The 6,589-nt window shown below is 35.6% G+C and overlaps 1 long non-coding RNA gene across 1 annotated transcript; it reads right to left on the bottom strand.

The window, feature by feature from the left end:
- Nucleotides 1–1,992: 1,992 nt before the first annotated feature.
- LOC137043302 (uncharacterized) lies at nt 1,993–5,745 on the bottom strand. The gene is made up of 4 exons (XR_010898442.1): nt 5,576–5,745; nt 3,995–4,146; nt 3,798–3,887; nt 1,993–3,258 (listed from the first exon to the last, which is right to left on the bottom strand). It is a non-coding gene; the product is annotated as an uncharacterized lncRNA (long non-coding RNA).
- Between the last annotated feature and the right edge of the window lie 844 nt (nt 5,746–6,589).

Raw genomic sequence — 6,589 nt, 5'->3', positions numbered from 1 at the left:
TTTGCTAACACTATAGCCGGTAATTGATATGCCCCATGGTCAGACAACTCGGACAGATCTCACTAGGGGAAACGAAAAACAGCAGTGTCTGAATCTAGAGATCAAGCACTCTGTGATATTGAGCCATAATCTCTGTGGGCAACCGCAGTGTATATATATGTGTGCATGTGTTTGTGAGATGGTTTACAATGAGCCCCCCCAAAAATATACAATGTTTTACAAAAGGTTAACACGATATCAGCTGCGTTATGAGGAATAACTGCAAAATTACACAAATAAAACAACAGTTAACACTCTCTGGGACTGTGACCAAACATTAGAAGCAAACAGTTAAAGGCTTAAGTTAAAACCACACGCAGCTCTGGATCCAAGGGCCCAGATGGGGATCAGGTCTTGATCAAAATATGACATTATCGTTTATTGTGTGAACTCTGTGTTACCCCTGTATTTGTAGATTAACATTTTGATTCTATTTTTCTGAAGGTGTGCTTTTTGCACATTTGCTATTGGGTGCATGTGAAGTCACCTGGAACAAACCGCAGTTAAACTGCAGGATCGATATCCAAAGATGTGAACTGGAATGCAAAGATTCTGTAAACTGTAAAAGCATCAAAAAACCCAGACTTTATGTACTGACTGTAAGTATAAATTATGCACTGTGGTAGTAGCTTTGAAGTCAGATATGCTTGATTTGATTTCTAAGAGTTAAATCACATTCATTTAACAGCTTTAGGTGTTCAATACCCTTTGTTGTTTGTAATTTTCTATTAAATTACACGTTTTGTGCTGTGGTGTGTGTGTATAGGAGACTGAAGAGAAAAATAGTTTGACGATTTTCGTATATTTGTTTTTAGTTTATTGATTTTAAAGTTGGAAAAGTGAAAGTGTAGGTGAGTATATATATATATATATATATACCTAAAGGATTATTAGGAAAACCATACTAATACTGTGTTTGACCCCTTTTCGCCTTCAGAACTGCCTTAATTCTACGTGGCATTGATTCCATAAGGTGCTAAAAAACATTCTTTAGAAATGTTGGCCCATATTGATAGGATAGCATCTTGCAGTTGATGGAGATTTGTGGGATGCACATCCAGGGCACGAAGCTCCCGTTCCACCACATCCCAAAGATGCTCTACTGGGTTGAGATCTGGTGACTGTGGGGCCATTTTAGTACAGTCAACTCATTGTCATGTTCAAGAAACCAATTTGAAATGATAGTAATATACATGCTCATAAGCAACTACACTGTAAAAAAAAAAAAAAAGAATGACGTATTATCATTAGTCGAATCAACTTAGATAATTAATTTGGTTCAGATAACAATATATTGAGTTTCTATGTATTACACTAATATCCTTTGTTGTACTAACTAAAATTTTTAATTTCAATGAACTCAAAATTTGAAGGCAACCATATAACTTACTATTTTAAGTTAAACCAACTTTTTTATTACAGTGTAGTTAATAGTGAGTATTGAACACTAAAATAAAGTGTTAGTGAAAAAAACGTATATATATATATATATATATATATATATATATATATATATATATATATATATATATATATATATATATATATATATATATATATATATATATATATACACTGAAAAAATAAAACCCTTGGATCAACTTAAAAAAATTGAAGTAATCGATCACACGAAATATTTTACATTGACTCAAGTAAATAATTTAATTTAGTTTAATTTGAAAAGTTTAAATCCATGCAACCACTTTTTAAAGGTTGATCAAACTAATTATTTTAGATTGGAACAAACTAATTATTTTAAATTGGATCAAACTAACAAATCATTATTTTATTTTGGAATAAACTAATTATTTAAATTAAAACAAAGTAATATTTACAGGCCAAAGTAAATTAATTATTTTAGATTGGAACAAACTAATTATTTTAAATTGGATCAAACTAACAAATCATTATTTTATGTTGGGATAAACTAATTATTTAAATTAAAACAAAGTAATATTTATAGGCCAAAGTAAATTAATTATTTTAGGTTGTCTCAAATTAAGATGTCATTATTTAAAATGTATAATCAAAACAAAAAAAAGCTTTTAAAACATTTTGATCAATGACTATCATAACACTTTCCTTTAGAACACATTTATATTTATTGTTCAATGAACATGTTCACATGTATGAAGAACAGTCTGCTTCACACAAAAATACAAATTTGTTACAAATAATCAAATCACCACTTGATGACATCACATTAGTAGTAATATTAAATTAGGAATGTTTGTCCTGACAACACAGTTCACCATAAAACATCCTAAAATACAATTAAAATATTAAGATACAAATGTATTTCATGTCCATAAATGTATATGATGATGAACAGTCTCTTTCAGCTGAACACCAGAGACAAATCCTGGAACTGCTCCTCAGACAGTGAACAGTGAACACTGCATCAGTTTCTGATACAGAGCTGTAAGCTCTACATTTAAAGGGTTAGTTTACCCAAAAATAAAAATTCTGTCATTAATCACTTATCCTCATGTTGTTCGACACTCGTGAGACCTCTGTTCATCTTCGGAACACAATTGAAGATATTTTAGTTGAAATCCGATGGCTCAGACAGGCCTTTAATGACACCAATGTCATTTCTCTCTCTTAAGACCCATAAAGAGTTCTGATTGGGCCAGCGCTTCCCGTGATGTGATTGGACAGCAGCTTAGCGCACTTTGCCCGGAAAGGTCCCGCCTCTTACCATAACGGGGAGATGCAAGCGCTGAATGCGCGCTCTTCTCCACGTAGGAGAGCAACGAGACCACGCCCCCTATTTTGTGTGTTCTTGTGGGCGGAGGGTTAGTCAACAAACGGTTCTAGTAACGTCATTACAGCAGGAAGTGCAGGGGTGTAGTCCAAACCGGCTGTTCGCTGTAGGCTTTGAAAGGGAACTTCTGTTAAATAAAATATCTCGCTTGGCATTGAACTTTGAGCTTTATAATTTTACAGGTATTATTTATGCTCTAACAGCAACATTTCACACTAACTAAAGTTTGAAAGATAGAATTGCGAAGAACGGGACCTTTAATGACAGAATATTAGTTTTTGGGCGAACTAAACCTTTAAATATAACCTATTTGTATGCAATATAGCAAGCAGGTTCCGGACCTCTGATCCTTCAATGACAATTTTAATGTCTTTTGGTGGATGAAGAGGATCCTCTTTCCCAGTGATAAAGATCGCCATGGTTGTTTGCTCCAGTTCTTCAATCTCATTTTCCTGCATAAAAAAGAAAGAGAAAATAAGTACATTATAGTTTCAGAACTCTCCCATTTTCAGCTCTTACACACTCTAAACTGAACTTGAATAGGCGCGTGACGAGTGAGAGCAAAGCGAGGCCGGTAAGTAATTGGATGATCAGTGCCAACTGCACGTCACACTGGTCTCAGAGCTTTCACAGAGGAGTGAAGGGAGAATAAAAGGAGGAGCGACGACAGTGAAGGAAGAGAGAGGACCAGGCATGGATTTTACATAGCATAAAGGTGTCAAGTCATTTGCAAATGGATTCCTTTGGACACACTTATTTTGACAGTGTTCCAGGGAAGACAAGGAAAAAAAAGATGTCTGGGCATGGTCTAAGTGTTCACAGCTCAAAATTCAGCATCAAAGATTTCTCATAAATAGTGTTAAAATCTCATCTTGTGAGCTGAGTTTCTCATCACACCCCTATTTATTAAAAGTGGCTAGGAAAACCTAGACTATGACCATGTTAGTCTGTAGGTGTTATTTGTGTGAGCAAGTGAGAGAGATGCCCTTACCTGGTATTCTTTGAAAAGGTGCGCAAAAGGTTCGCCGAGGTAGATCAGAGATTTGAGGATGCATTCTCTTCTGATGGTGATGTCTGCAGTCTGAGTAAGAACAATAACTATGAATTAAAATTAAACAATTACAAAAACAAAAACAAAAAAAACACTATTCAGCCATGGATCCCACTGATTATCAAATTCATAGATACCTCATCTAAAACCTGCAATGTCCTGGTGGACTCCTCCCTTGCTCCTGATGACCTCCAACAGTTTGGTGGAGTGCTTGTCCAACTGCACCAAGAACTTGTAATCCAACTTGTCACCAAAGGAACTGTTGTAATTCGCATGAACTTAAATTGATCTTAAAAGTAGAGCATACAGAAATAAGTTTAGAAGATGGTGAACACAAAACAGAATCCCCAGCACAACCGTACTAAATTACAACAACAACAACTCATTAGTGAATCAACAGTTAGGTCTAAAAATGTGGAATGCCAGGGTATGGCAAATGCCATACGTAAACGAGTAGTCGTGTGCCCAGTCTATTCTCTGCTATATGCCGACCTAAAACATTCACTTTCATAAAATCATAATCAAAGCAGTCCATATGTGACATCAGTTAGTTAATTCGAATCTCGAAGCATCGAAAATACATTTTGGTCCAAGTATCACAAAAACTATGACTTTCAATCTACGACGTGTTCCTCAAAAAAAGATTAAAATGGTTCATGAATCAGTGAATTAATCAATGATTCGGATCGCCAATGTCACGTGATTTCAGCAGTTCGGATCGCGTGTCGAACTCCCAAACTGCTGAAATCACGTGACATTGGCGATCCGAATCATTGATCAATTCACTGATTCACGAACCGTTTTAATCTTTTTTTTAGGAACACGAAAGAGAAGACAATGCTGAATAAAGTCTTTTTGATATTTTTGGACCAAAATGTATTTTCGATGTTTTATTAGCTTTCTGGAAATGGACAGTAAAGTGGGCATTGACTGCATATGCTCTGGGACTAAAATATCTTAAACTGTGTGTGAAGATGGAGGTCTTAAAAAGTAAGGAACGACATTAGGGTGAGGAGTTAATGACATTAATTTCATTTTTGGGTGAACTAACCCTTTAAGAGCTGGAATAGAGTGTGGCCCCTTTAAGAGCTGCGAGTTTCACTATTGAACTGCCGGTATTTTGTGTGTGTGTGGAACTGTGCCGCGATTCACGCAAACTGTGAGAAACACAGACTCGGGAGCACTCTTTTTCAGAAAAGTAACCTGCTTATTCGTTTTAGCCGATTGTAATGTATTTAGTTCAATACTGTAAGCAGTGATGGTGTTAATGATTTACCTCAGATATATGAGCAAGCGCTTCAGCGCGCTCGGACTGCAGAGAATGTGCTCAGCGAAAAAACACACTTTTCTTTTGAACTGGAGTCTAATAAAAGTTAAGCAGAAAATATTGTAGCTTATATAGGCTATAACTGCACTTGTTTCGAGAAATGTTATTGTTAACTCTTTCCCTTGACACGGTCAATGCCCCCACAAAATGAATTTAGATAGTTTGCATCATGGTTTGCATGCATTTAGGTTATTAACGTTACTCACCCGCCCAATGAGGGGCTAAAATAACCGAACGTTATAGTTTGAATGAAGATTACGAACATTTCGAGTGCTATCTTAAAAGTTAATTTACACGCTATCAAGCGTTAGCGCTGAAATTACGGCCAGACTCAAGTCCCGTCAGATATACTTGAGGTAAAAACGTTAACGGTAGACAAAGTTTCTCTTACCTTATCAATGTTCCTCGTAGTTCTGTCTCGGAGCCTGGCTGGATGGGTCTGACGTCCGTTGAAATGTAACGTTATCGTCACGGCCACCGCTCAAGTTCGTGCTGTGTTCTTCTCAGACAGTTCTCAGACTTTTTTTTTTTTTTTTTTGAACCACAGAGAGCGGGATCTGCAAGTCAACAATGCGCATGTGCAAATCCTGCTTAATCTAAAAAAAATGCTCTGATCAAATTAATAAATTCAGTTTAATGTCCCGCTGCCCATTTAGATTCTATCAATGTAAAAAAATGGATTGAACCATAAATCTAAGCTAAAATGTTTACTTGACATGAAAAAATAAAAAAAATAAGCTATTTCAATGAGAAAATACACATTAAACGAACAACACTAAAGTTATACTTTTTTCAGTGTATATATATATATATATATATATATATATATATATATAGATATATCTTTGTTGTTGTTGTTGTTGTTGTTGTTGAGTAATAATAACAACTAATAATAGTCACTGAATGGAAATGTGGGAATTAAATATGGTGGACCAAAAACGTATCAATCAAAATGATTTTGTGTTTTTGCTTTTTCAGAGTCCAGCTGCATGTGCTCACACTGGTATTACTCGTCTAAACCAACTTCATAATTAATATATGTGAAGGTTTTTTTATTTTTTTATTTTTTTTACCAGGAGTCAAGCAATCCAAGAGGATTTATGCAGCATGATCTCTGAATTTTGCAAGCACTTCTTAGCGGCAGAGAACTTTGTTAACTCTGGCCAGCAGTTAAGGTGCATCAACTCCACTATTGGCTTTCTGTCATTCTTCCTACTTCATTTTGTAAGTGAGCCGGAGTCATTGTGCTTGTTTTCCATCTACTCTTATTTTTTTGTCATCTAAAAGCTTCTACTCTTTTCCTGTCATTATCGTCCTCCTCCCTGTTACTTTTCTCCCCTGTACATCTTTTTTCTTAGTGGCTCCACCTCTCTATGTCTCTGTGTGTCTTTCCCTGTCTCTTCAG

The sequence above is a fragment of the Pseudorasbora parva genome, chromosome 16 (assembly GCF_024679245.1).
Source record: "Pseudorasbora parva isolate DD20220531a chromosome 16, ASM2467924v1, whole genome shotgun sequence".
In the NCBI taxonomy this organism is placed as follows: Eukaryota; Metazoa; Chordata; class Actinopteri; order Cypriniformes; family Gobionidae; genus Pseudorasbora; species Pseudorasbora parva.
Note: the sequence above shows the minus strand (reverse complement) of the source record. Positions and strands in the feature narration are given on the sequence as shown.